We start from the raw sequence: 14,268 nt of genomic DNA on the forward strand, positions 1-14,268 counted from the left end.
CCTCAGAATTTCCAGCGTTTAACGCTGGAACTGGCATAAAACTTGGAGTTAAACGCCCAAACTGGCATAAAAGCTGGCGTTTAACTCCAGAAAAGGTCTCTACACGAAAATGCTTCATTGCTCAGCCCAAGCACACACTAAGTGGACCCAGAAGTGGATTTTTACGTCATTTACTCATTTCTGTACACCCTAGGTTACTAGTTTACTATTAATAGGATCTTTTGACATTGTATCAGTACCTCATGACACTTTACACGTTTCTTTGTGTACCTTCCACGGCATGAGTCTCTAAACCCCATGGTTGGGGGTGAGGAGCTCTGCTGTGTCTTGATGGATTAATGCAATTACTACTGTTTCTTATTCAATCATGCTTGCTTCCATTCTAAGATATCACTTGTTCTTAACCCGGATGAATGTGATGATCCATGACACTCATCATATTCTCAACTATGAACGTGTGCCTGACAACCACCTCCGTTCTACCTTAGATTGAGTAGATATCTCTTGGATTCCTTAATCAGAATCTTCGTGGTATAAGCTAGAACTGATGGCGGCATTCAAGAGAATCCGGAAGGTCTAAACCTTGTCTGTGGTATTCTGAGTAGGATTCAATGATTGAATGACTGTGACGAGCTTCAAACTCCTGAAGGCGGGGCGTTAGTGACAGACACAAAAGAATCAATGGATTCTATTCCGGCCTGATCGAGAACCGACAGATGGATAGCCGTGCCGTGACAGGGTGCGTTGAACATTTCCACTGAGAGGATGGGAGGTAGCCACTGACAACGGTGAAACCCTACATACAGCTTGCCATGGAAAGAGCCTTGCGTGTTTGATGAAGAAGACAATAGGAAAGCAGAGATTCAGAAGATGGAGCATCTCCAAAACCTCAACCTATTCTCCATTACTACATAACAAGTACTTATTTCATGTTCTTTTGCTTTTCACAATCAACTCTGATAATTTCTGATATCCTGACTAAGATTTACAAGATAACCATAGCTTGCTTCAAGCCGACAATCTCCGTGGGATCGACCCTTACTCACGTAAGGTATTACTTGGACGACCCAGTGCACTTGCTGGTTAGTTGTGCGGGATTACAAAAGTGTGATTGCAATTTCATGCACCACTCCTAAACGCAACCTTTTATCATGGTGCGGTGAGCATAGAAGGAGCTAGAATTTGGAATGCAGTAACTGAAGAAGAAGTCGAATGATGAATCCATTGTTGCAAGTAAATTGTTCATCCAAGTTCTTGCTCGAAACAATCTTCATTTTTTCATCCTAATCTACTCTTCAATTTTTCTTTACTTACCTCCATTCTTCCCTTTCACGTTTGAACTCATTCGATAGAGCTAATGATAGTTGCTCCGTTTCTAATCTAATCGTCACACTGATAGAGATTTGGAGGCTCCGATCACGAGATCAAATGTGAAAGATCCTGGATTTATCTTAAAACCTCTCCAAGAATCCAGTAAAACATAGATCTTGAGACTGCATAATGGTCTACTCAGAAGGCAACTCGAACAAGGAAGATCAACAATTCTCGGCTTAGATCTTCAAAAACTGGCAAAATTAATGAATCTTCAGCTGGCACTGATGCATAATCAAATGCCTCAAGCAGGGAAGACGAGCTCGAACCTGCTACAAGATGTTTCGACTCTATTTTATCTCCATCCTAGTGAAAATCTAGGTATACCTCTCACAACGAATTCATTAACAATTCTAAACTTTCACTCTTGGTCGACGTTAGTTTTGTTGTCCTTGAAATCGAAGAACAAGCTAAGTTTCATTGACGATTCCCTCCCAAAACGGGACAGATCTGACGATTCATTTTAGGCCTGGGATAAGTGCAATACTCTAGTCTTGTCTTGGCTGCATGCATCTATCAGTAGTAAAATTTTGCACAGTGTTCTATCATGCCATGTAATGTGTGATCTCTGGGAAGATCTTAGGCATCGATTTTATCAAGGAAATTTGTTAAGAATTGCAGAATTGGAAGAGGAAATGTTTGCTATTAAACAAAGTGATTCCTTCATCACATCTTATTTTACAAGACTCAAAAGCTTATGGGAGGAACTGGATGAATTCCAACCAATTATAAAATATGAATGTGATGATTCATGCTCATGCGGCATTGAGCTTATGAAGAAGTATAGGTCTCAAACTCTTATTGTTCAATTATTATTAAGAGGATTGAATGATGATTACTCAATGGCCAGATCTCAGATCATGCTCATTAAGCCACTCCCTAATGTGAATAAGGTTTATTCATTACTATTGCAGCAAGGGCGTCAGCTAACACGCTCAAGCCAAAACAATGGGAAGCTACTAATAAATGTTACCATGAACTTCAATAACTCCTCCAACAATCGTTTTGGTGGAAGTAGGCAAGATGACTCACGTGGCAGGGGCAAAGGGAGCTCCAACCGGGAAAAAGGCACTAATAGACGTGGTTAATTGAGGAAATGCTCGCACTGTGAGAGGACTGGACATTTGGTTGACACATGCTACCATAAGCATGGGTTTTCTCCTCACTACAAGCATAGTTTTGGCTTAAAAACCATCAACAATGTGAACACTGATGAAGATTTGCAAAAGATCAGTGAGAGCCTCATTTGGAAGATAGTGAGAGCTTGGACTACTTGTTTTTGAAGGAACAAAAACAAGCTTTAATTGAGTTTTTCCACAACCATGGTGGCAAGCCTGCTCAAAACATCAATCTGGCTACTGAAGTCTATGCTCCATCCAAAGGTATATACAAAATTCTATTTATCTCCAAACATAAATTGAAGTGCACAGATTGGATTCTCGACACAGGTGCCACGGCACATGTGGCTTGTTCTTTAAATTTGTTCACTAGTTTTTGAAGAGTAAATCCAATCACACTTCAATTGCCAGATGGTTCGAGAACTGTCACTGTCATCAGTGGGACATTAATTTTTCAACCGAATTTCAACTTCAAAATATTCTATATGTTCCATCTTTTACTTTCAACCTCATCTCCATTTCAAAAGTTACTACATCGCTTTTATGCCAATTTACGTTTAATGACTTGAACTGTGAGATCCAGGACAAGATGAGCTTGAGGATGATTGGCACTGCTGAACTAACTGCAGGCCTGTATATCTTGGATTCTGTCCACATGCATACATTGCACCCACTCTCACAGCAATCTCAACTAGTCAATAAGAAAGGTTGTGTCAATAATATTGTAAATAAGTCAGATTTGGCAGCATTATGGCATAGTAGACTAGGACATATTGCTAAGAATAGAATAGAAGCTATTGCAAAAGTACTATGATTTTCTTCAGAGCTAAATGAAACATGTCCCTTGTGAACCCTGCCATTCTGCTAAGCAAAAGCGTCTTTCTTTCTCTCTTAGCAAAACAAAATCCACTTCTTGTTTTGATATCATCCACATGGATATTTGGGGGCCATTAACTTTTGCTTCTAGTCAAGGCCATAAATATTTCTTATCCATTGTGGATGACAAGAGCAGATTCACCTGGGCATATTTCATGAAGATCAAAGCTGAAGTAGCGCATTTAGTTCCCATTTTCGTACAATTAATTGATACACAATTTCAAAAACGAATAAAATGCATAAGAAGTGATAATGACGAAGAGTTCCTACTGCACTATTTTTATGAATCAAAAGGAATCATTCATCAAATTACTTGTGTGGAAACACCACAACAAAATGGAGCCATGGAACGCAAGCATCAAGATATGTTAAATATGGCTAGAGCGCTTATTTTTCAAAGTCATTTGCCTCATCATCTTTAGACTTTTACTATAGCTCATGCCATACATATCTTGAACCGTATTCCTTCTAGCTCTTATAAATGCATCAAGCCCCTTTCAAGAAATGTTCCACTCTTTACCTAACATCTCTTATTTTCGAACATTTAGGTGTTTGGCCTTTGCTTCCACCCTAAGTGCTCACAGAAAGAAATTAGAAAAGAGAGCAAGAAAGGCTATTTTTTTTTTGGGTTTCAAAATGAACACTAAAGGTTTTTTATTGATGGATCTATACTCAAAAGAGGTCTTTCTCTCAAGAGATGTCGTCTTCTATGAGGACATTTTTCCTTTTCACCGATCCAACACTTTTAAGGATTCACATGGTGATCCAATCCTCCTCTATTATGCCTCAAATGCTGCCAGTTCCTTCACACATACCCTCAAGCACATAAGCACATCACCGTACTCATGCATCTTTAGGTCAGCAGGTGTCACCCTTACATTCTCCACACTTGCATGATGATCATAGCATGCCAGCAGTGGCTTCAAGCCTCCCATCTAACTCACCATCACATGATCATGTAGCTTTAGAACAACCTCATATAGACCAGCATCTTAAGTGCTCAAATAGGATTTGAAAGCCACTTGCACATTTAGCAGATTTTCAATGTATGCAGGTTTTATGTGAATCAGATTCCCCCTCTGGTGCCTCATCCTCATTTTTAGAGTATCCTATCTCTCATTCATTTCATATGAACATCTCTCCCCGTCTCACAAATCCCTTTCCTTCGACATCGACAATCTCACTGAATCTCAAAGTTTTGAGCAAGTTATTCATCATGATGGTTGTTGGCGCCAAGAACTTAGGGATGAAATTCTGGCCCTCGAAACCAACAAAACCTAGGTAATCACCACTCTTCCAAAGGGTAAGCGTGCCGTTGGGTGCAAGTGGGTCTTCAAGACCAAACTCAAGCCAGACGGCTTGGTAGAACGCCACAAGGCCAAGTTGGTGGCCAAGGGCTACACTCAATTAGCTGGATTTGACTAGGTTAAAATACACAGTTGATCCCTATATTTTTAGTAAAATTGTAAATTGGTCCTTGGTGCACGAAATTGTGATCTCAATGGCGCCAACAATTTGGTACGCACAATTGTAATCACAACTCTTTTTTCACAACTTCACACAACTAACCAGCAAGTGCACTGGGTCGTCCAAGTAATAAACCTTACGTGAGTAAGGGTCGATCCCACGGAGATTGTCGGCTTGAAGCAAGCTATGGTCATCTTGTAAATCTCAGTCAGGCGGATTCAAATGGTTATGGAGTTTTGATAATTAAAAGACAAATAAACATAAAATAAAGATAGAGATACTTATGTAATTCATTGGTGAAAATTTCAGATAAGAGTATGGAGATGCATTATTCCTTCTGAATTTCCGCTTTCCTAATGTCTTCATTCAATCATTCATACTCCTTTCCATGGCAAGCTGTATGTAGGGGGATCACTGTTGTCAATGGCTACCGTCCATCCTCTCAGTGAAAATGGTCCAGCTACGGGTTACGTAGGGCTAATCATCTGTCGATTCTCACTTGTGTCGGAATAAGATCCAATGATCCTTTTGCGTCTGTCACTACGCCCAATAGTCATGAGTTTGAAACTCGTCACAGTCATCCCATCCCAGATCCTACTTGGAATACCACAGACAAGGTTTAGACTTTCCGGATCTCAAAAATGTTGCCAATTGATTCTAGCTTATACCACGAAGACTCTTATCTCAAAGAATTGAAAGCTCTATTGTCAAGAGAGGCAATCGAACGCATGGACCAGGAATCCAAGAGATATACATTCAAGCTTGTTTTCATGTAGAACGGAGTGGTTGTCAAGCACGCGTTCATAGGTTGAGAATGGTGATGAGCATCACAAAATCATCACATTCATCATGTTCTTGGGTATGACTGAATATCTTAGAATAAGAATAAGCATAAATTAAATAGAAGAACAATAGTACTTTGCATTAATACTCGAGGAACAGCAGAGCTCTACACCTTAATCTATGGTGTGTAGAAACTCCACCGTTGAAAATACATAAGTGATGATGGTCTAGGCATGGCCATGAGGCCAGCCCCCAATGTCTAAGATAGCATAAAACTGATCAAGGATCCCTAATACAATAGTAAAATATCCTATTTATAATAAACTAGTTTCTAGGGTTTACAGAAATAAGTAAATGATGCTGAATTCTACTTTCGGGCCCACTTGGTGTGTGTTTGCGCTGAGCATTGAAGCTTTCATGTGTAGAGACTTTTCTTGGAGTTAAACGCCATATTTTATGCCAATTTGGGCGTTTAACTCTAGCTTCTATCCTGTTTCTGGCGTTTAACTCCAGAATAGGGCAGGAAGTTGGTGTTTGAACGCCAGTTTGCATCGTCAAAACTCAGACAAAGTATGGTCTCTTATATATCACTGAAAAGCCCTGGATGTCTAATTTTCAATGCAATTGAAAGAGCACCATTTGGGTTTCTGTAGCTCCAAAAAACCCATTTTGAGTGCAGGGAGGTCCGAATCCAACAGCATCAGCAATCATTCTTCAGCCTCTGAATCAGATTTTTGCTCAGGTCCCTCAATTTCAGCCAGAAAATATCTGAAATCACAGAAAAACACACAAATTCTTAGTAAAGTCCAGAAATGTGAATTTTGCTTAAAAACTAATAAAAATATACTAAAACGTAGCTAGATCCTTTTAAAAACTATCTAAAAATAATGCCAAAAAGTGTATAAATTATCCGCTCATCACAACACCAAACTTAAATTGTTGCTTGTCTCCAAGCAACTGAAAATAAAATAGGATAAAAAGAAGAGAATATACAATGAATCTCACAATATCAATGAAACATAGTCCCAATTAGATGAGCGGGACTAGTAACATTTTGCTTCTGAACAGTTTTGGCATCTCACTTTATCCTTTGAAATTCAGAATGATTGGCATCTATAGGAACTCAGAATTTTAGATAGTGTTATTGATTCTCCTAGTTCAGTATGTTGATTCTTGAACACAGCTACTTTATGAGTCTTGGTCGTGGCCCTAAGCACTTTGTTTTCTAGTATTACCACCGGATACATAAATGCCACAGACACATAACTGGGTGAACCTTTTCAGATTGTGACTCAGCTTTGCTAAAGTCCCCAATTAGAGGTGTCCAGAGTTCTTAAGCACACTCTTTTGCTTTGGATCACGACTTTAACCGCTCAGTCTCAAACTTTTCACTTGACACCTTCACGCCACAAGCATATGGTTAGGGACAGCTTGGTTTAGCCGCTTAGGCCAGGATTTTATTCCTTTGGGCCCTTTATGAGCGGATAATTTATACGCTTTTTGGCATTATTTTTAGGTAGTTTTCAATAGGTTCAAGCTACTTTTAGGGATATTTTCATTAGTTTTTATGCTAAATTCACATTTCTGGACTTTACTATGAGTTTGTGTATTTTTTTTGTGATTTCAGGTATTTTCTGGCTGAAATTGAGGGACCTGAGCAAAACTCTGATAGGAGGCTGACAAAGGATTGCTGATGCTGTTGGAATCTGACCTCTCTGCACTCGAAATGGATTTTCTGGAGCTACAAAACTCCAAATGGTGCGCTCTCAACGGCGTTGGAAAGTAGACATCCAGAGCTTTCTAGAAATATATAATAGTCCATACTTTATTCGGGAATTGACGACGTAAACTGGCGCTCAACGCCAGTTCCATGTTGTTGTCTGGAGTCAAACGCCAAAAACACGTCACGAACCGGAGTTGAACGCCCAAAACATGTTACAACTTGGAGTTCAACTCCAAGAGAAGCCTCAGGTCGTGGATAGATCAAGCTCAGCCCAAACATACACCAAGTGTGCCCTGGAAGTGGATTCATGCATCAATTACTTACCTCTGTAAACCCTAGTAGCTAGTTTAGTATAAATAGAACTTTTTACTAGTTTATTAGGGATCTTTGGTCTCAGTTTTATTCTATTATTCATCTTAGGAGACTATTGATCATGTTTGGGGGCTGGCCATTCGGCCATGCCTGGACCTTCATCACTTATGTAATTTTAATGGTGGAGTTTCTACACACCATAAATTAAGGGTGTGGAGCTCTGCTGTACCTCAAGTTTCAATGCAATTACTATTATTTTCTATCCAATTCGATTTATTCCTGTTCTAAGATATTCGTTGCATTTCAACTTGATGAATGTGATGATCCGTGACACTCATCATCATTCTCACCTATGAACGCGCGTGACTGACAACCACTTCCGTTCTACCTTAGACCGGGCGCATATCTCTTGGATTCCTTAATCAGAATCTTCTTGGTATAAGCTAGAATTGATGGCGGCATTCATGGGAATCTGGAAAGTTTAACCTTGTCTGTGGTATTCCGAGTAGGATTCCGGGATTGAATGACTGTGACGAGCTTCAAACTCCCAAAGGCTGGGCGTTAGTGACAGATGCAAAAGAATCACTGGATTCTATTCCAACCTGATTGAGAATCGACAGATGATTAGTCGTGTTGTGACAGAGCATTTGGACCTTTTTCACTGAGAGGATGGGATGTAGCCATTGACAACGGTGATGCCCTACATACAGCTTGCCATGGAAAGGAGTAAAAAGGATTGAATGAAAGCAGTAGGAAAGCAGAGATTCAACAGGGACAAGCATCTCCATACACTTGTCCGAAATTCCCACCATTGAATTACATGAGTAACTCTATCTTTATTTTCTGTTTATTTTATTATTTTTTTAAATTAATAATCTCTTAAATTAGTTAAATCCACCTGACTGGGATTTACAAGATGACCATAGCTTGCTTCATACCAACAATCTCCGTGGGATCGACCCTTACTCACGTAAGGTATTACTTGGACGACCCAGTGTACTTGCTGGTTAGTTGTGCAAAGTTGTTAATTAAATTTTAGACACCGTGATATTGAGCACCAAGTTTTTGGAGCAATTATCGGGGAATTAATTCCATACAACAATAAAGAGTACGAATCACAATTCCGTGCACCAACCCTCCTATCCATTAATGCTCAAAGCCTTGGATCCTTTTTACCCTTGCCTTTTGGTTTAAAGGGTTATTGCTTTTTCTGCTTGCCTTTTCTTTCTTTTTTTTTTCTATTTTCGCCACTTTTTTTCGCAAGCTTTACTTTTCACTGCTTTTTCTTGCTTCAAGAATCATTTTTATGATTTTTCAGATTATCAATAACATTTATCCTTTTTTTATTATTCTTTCAAGAGCCAACAAATTTAACATTCATAAACTTCACTATAAAAAATATGCATTGTTCAAGCATTCATTCAGAAAACAAAAAGTATTGCCACCACATCAAAATAATTAAACTAATTTCAAGATAAAATTTGAAATCCAAGTACTTCTTGTTCTTTTGTAATTAAGCACATTTTTCATTTAAGAGAGGTGAAGGATTCATGGAATTATTCATAGCTTTAAGGCATAGACACTAGACACTAATGATCATGTAAGGAAGACACAAAACATAGTAAAACATAAAGCTCAAAGCCAAAAAACAGAAAAATAAGAACAAGAAAATTAAAGAACGGGTCCACCTTAGTGATAGCGGCTAGTTCTTCCTCTTGAAGATCCAATGGAACGCCTGAGCTCCTCTATGTCTCTTCCTTGCCTTTGTTGCTCCTCCCTCATAGCTCTTTGATCTTCTCTAATCTCATGGAGAATGATGGAGTACTTTTGGTGCTCCACCCTTAGTTGATCCATATTGTAACTCAAGCCTTCCAAAGAGGTGTTAAGTTGCTCCCAATAGTTGTGTGGAGGAAAATGCATCCCTTGAGGCATCTCAGGGATTTCATGGGGAATTTCTTCATGCTCTTGTTGAGGTCCATGAGTGGGCTCTCTTGTTTGCTATATCCTTTTCTTAGTGATGGGCTTGTCCTCTCAATGAGGATGTCTCTTTCTATGTCAATCCCAGCCAAATTGCATATGTGACAAATGAGATGAGGAAAGGCTAACCTTGCCAAAGTGGAGGACTTGTCAGCCACCTTGTAGAGTTCTAGAGGTATGATCTCATGAACTTCTACTTCCTCCCCACACTACAAGAAAAATACCCATTCAGCCACACTTTTTTTAAGCTACATTTGAAAAGCGTAGCCTATTCATAGAATAGGCTACGCTTTTCTCCGTGTTGCCTTTTTATAAGAGAAAAGGATACACAAATGCGGCATCATTTAAAAAGCGTAGCCTTAGGTATTATAGAAATCACTTATAAAGCGTAGCTGTAGGTTGATATCTATGGGTTTACTTTTCGTATCAAAGGGAACGTTTTTAAAGAGTAACTTATTTGTTATGTTTTGGGTGCACTTCAAAAGTGATGCCTAATGTATGTAAGGCCAAATCCAAACACTTAGTGAAATTTTTCATCTCCTTTCAATTCCCTCCAACATAACCCTCTCACCTTCAATTTACGCGCACAACTTAACCCTCTCACGGCCTTCAATACCCGCACAACCTCAGGTCACCTTCTCCATTCTTGCTCAAGAACACTCACCTTCGCCATTCTCACCTTCAACACTCATCACCTACGACACTCATCATCACCTTCGCCTTCTCACCGTCGCCGTTGACTGTTGCCACCTAGTCACCACTCACCGTCAGTCACTACTCACCAGTCACCACTCATCACATCGCTGCGCTGACCAGGTCACCACTCACCACTCACCGCTAGTCACCGCTTACCGTTCACCATCGACAGTCATCACCTTTGCCATTGTCACCACTGCACTGACCATTGCTCTTCTCCAGTAATCGTCGCTGCGCCGTTCTCTAGTAATCGTCTCTGCGCCGCCCCCACCATTGTCATCTCCGTGCTTCTCATCATCGTCTTCTCTGTGCTGATTTCTAGTTGAATAGGTATGTGATGATTTCTAGTTGGTTCTGAAATTTCAGAGGAGTAGGGTTCCGATATTAGGGGTTTTAATTTGGGGGTTTTAATCTGTGAAATATGGATTTGTGAACTATGATTTGATAACATGCATGCTGTTGTTGATGAAGATGTGTGGTATTTTAGGGTTTGTGAACTATGATTTTAGTTCAGACTCTTTCTTCTTCATTTTTTCTCTTAAAATTTTAGGGTTTGTGAACTATGATGAAAAGGATTTTTGTGGATTGTTTTGATCACTCTCTCTTTGGCTCTTTGATCTCAACAGGAAACGCAGCGTTTGCTCAGTGAGCCAGGTAACTTCTCATTTCTCAGCTCCATTATCGTGGTTGCATGCATACTTTGAAGTTTCCTTTCTTGTGTGTAGTGATTTGAAAGCTCTTACCCTATTAAATTGGTAGTACTTGTTTAATTTGTATGATGGTGTGAGTTAAACGTTACCTTGGTGATAGTGATCTGTTCAAGGTTTTATATAATTATTTGTTGTTATGTTCTGCTAAAGTTTATACATGTTGGGTCATTTTGATCTGGTGATGCAGCACCTGGAATTAGTGCTTCGCCTTCGGAAGACAACATGCGATATTCCAATGTGATGATCCTTGGCCCTACTCAGTCACCCTATGAAGGTAGTATAATGAGCCTAGCAGCATCCTTTGTACCTTATATTGCATAAGATTCTGTTGTGTTTGATAGAAATGTCTATTTGATCCGGGTGTTATTATGTATTCATTTGAGTTTGACTAGAATTAATCAATTATGTTTTCCATTGTGCAACCAAATATAACTTAGTTGTGCTTTGAAAGAAATCTTGTTCCATTTTTGTCCATGAAATTTCTTTCATATTACTCTCAATATATATGTATTTTTGTAGAATGGTAACTGTCCTATTCTATATGTGGCCTACTTAATGAAAGGATGCTGGCCTTTTTATTTATTTATTTATTTACTTGGAATTTGATTTTGTTTTCTGTGATCCGTTCCTATCTGTGTTGAATTATTTATTTATTTATCTGAAAATTATACTATTCAATGATTAATATCTTATGCTTTGATAATATCAGTTTAGAAGAATCCTATGAGGCTCTTAGAGTCTTTGAGATTCTCGCAGTTAGGGAGAAGCCTGATGTGAGGGCGACAACTTGTGCGAAAGTGAATAGGTAGTGCTATAGCTTGCTTACCACTACAAAACCATGCTTCCTTAAACTTTGAAGCTTGATTATATATAAAAATTTGACCATTACCATGTCTTTGGCATTTAAAAATTTATGAGTAATATAAAATGGGTAGCATCCCATCACTTTGAAGAAGAAAAAAAACCATACAAGATGATCAAAGTTTTGATTTTGTTTTGGACAATGCTTTTAGTTTCATGCAGAAAAGAATGTGGGACTTGGTGAAGACTATACCATCTTTTCCTTGATGGACTTACTGTGGTATTGTCTTTCTAATTTTTTGAGTTTATGTTGCTTGCTTCGTTTTAATTTGCTTTCTGATTTTGCATCTTGCTTATTAGGTCCGTTTTAGCTTCATAGATGTATAAGTAATCATTGTTTCATACTAGTATATAAGTCTTGTACTCAATTATTTCACATCTTCAATGATTCCAAGTCTCATCTATTCTCTTAATTGTAATATATTTCTGTCTTCAGGCTATAAACACTCATTTTGTTAGTAATGCTTCTCACTTGAGTTGATGCTTCACTATTCTTTGAAATTCTCTGCTCTTCTAGTTCATGTTTCTGGTAATAACATCTTCCATCACCCACTTCTTTCAGTTTCAGTTCTTCTTCTTCTTCATTTTTCATCATTCTGTTAATTGCAAATAATAGGACTAGCTTATGGTTAATTGATTATAGGAAATCCGTCTATATTTTTTTATAGAGATTTTGTGTATTAAACCCCTGTGGCCTGTTTCCTTTATATTCCATTGAAAAATGAAGGAGTTTTGAACTTAATATCAATGAAGCTGAAGGAATGACATTTACTTGATATAACTATAAATTGTTAATATTGTGGAATTACTTCTTGTTTAGTTGATTACTATATGAGCGTGTTGTTTCATCACCTCTCCCTTCTTTTGTTTGACAAACTGTTATGGAAACCTTCGCATAACTCATTTATGTAGAGTATTGGTGCACAAAATTGTGATCATTACTTTGTCCATATTCAAATAATCCCCGGTAATGGCTCCAAAGACTTGGTGCTCAATACCATGGCATAAACACAACTTCGCACAACTAACCAGCAAGTGCACTGGGTCGTCCAAGTAATACCTTACGCGAGTAAGGGTCGATCCCACGGAGATTGTTGGTATGAAGCAAGCTATGGTCACCTTGTAAATCTCAGTCAGGCAGACTCAAATGGGTATAGTGATAAATGAATAAAGCATAAAGATAAAGATAGGGATACTTATATATATCATTGGTGAGAGCTTCAGATAAGCGCATGAAGATGCCTTCCCTTCCGTCACTCTGCTTTCCTACTGTCTTCATCCAATCCTTCTTACTCCTTTCCATGGCAAGCTTATGCAAGGGTTTCACCGTTGTCAGTGGCTACCTCCCATCCTCTCATTGGAAATGTTCAACGCACCCTGTCACGGCACGGCTATCCATCTGTCGGTTCTCAATCAGGCCGGAATAGAATCCAGTGATTCTTTTGCGTCTGTCACTAACGCCCCACCTTCAGGAGTTTGAAGCACGTCACAGTCATTCAATCATTGAATCCTACTCAGAATACCACAGACAAGGTTAGACCTTCCGAATTCTCTTGAATGCCGCCATCAGTTCTCGCCTATACCACGAAGACTCTGATCTCACGGAATGGCTGGCTCGTTTGTCAGGCGAGCACTCGGTTGTCAGGCGATCAACCATGCATCGTGTTATCAGGAATCCAAGAGATATTCACTAGAGCTTTGATTGCTTGTAGAACAAGAGTGGTTGTCAGTCACCTTGTTCATGAGTGAGAATGATGATGAGTGTCACGGATCATCACATTCATCAAGTTGAAGAACAAGTGATATCTTGGACAAAGAACAAGCGGAATTGAATAGAAGAACAATAGTAATTGCATTAATACTCGAGGTACAGCAGAGCTCCACACCTTAATCTATGGTGTGTAGAAACTCCACCGTTGAAAATACATAAGAACAAGGTCTAGGCATGGCCGTGAGGCCAGCCTCCCAAATGATCTAAGATAGCATAAAACTCAAAGATAGCTACCAAGATGTCAAATACAATAGTACAAGGTCCTACTTATAGAAAACTAGTAGCCTAAGGTGTACAAAGATGAGTAAATGACATAAAGATCCACTTCCGGGCCCACTTGGTGTGTGCTTGGGCTGAGCAATGAAGCATTTTTCGTGTAGAGACTCCTCTTGGAGTTAAACGCCAGCTTTTATGCCAGTTTGGGCGTTTAACTCCCATTTAGGTGCCAGTTCCGGCGTTTAACGCTGGAATTTCTTGAGGTGACTTTGAACGCCGGTTTGGGCCATCAAATCTTGGGCAAAGTATGGACTATCATATATTTCTGGAAAGCCCAGGATGTCTACTTTCCAACGCCGTTGAGAGCGCGCCAATTGGGCTTCTGTA

This window comes from Arachis stenosperma, chromosome 4 (assembly GCF_014773155.1).
Source record: "Arachis stenosperma cultivar V10309 chromosome 4, arast.V10309.gnm1.PFL2, whole genome shotgun sequence".
Classification (NCBI taxonomy): domain Eukaryota; kingdom Viridiplantae; phylum Streptophyta; class Magnoliopsida; order Fabales; family Fabaceae; genus Arachis; species Arachis stenosperma.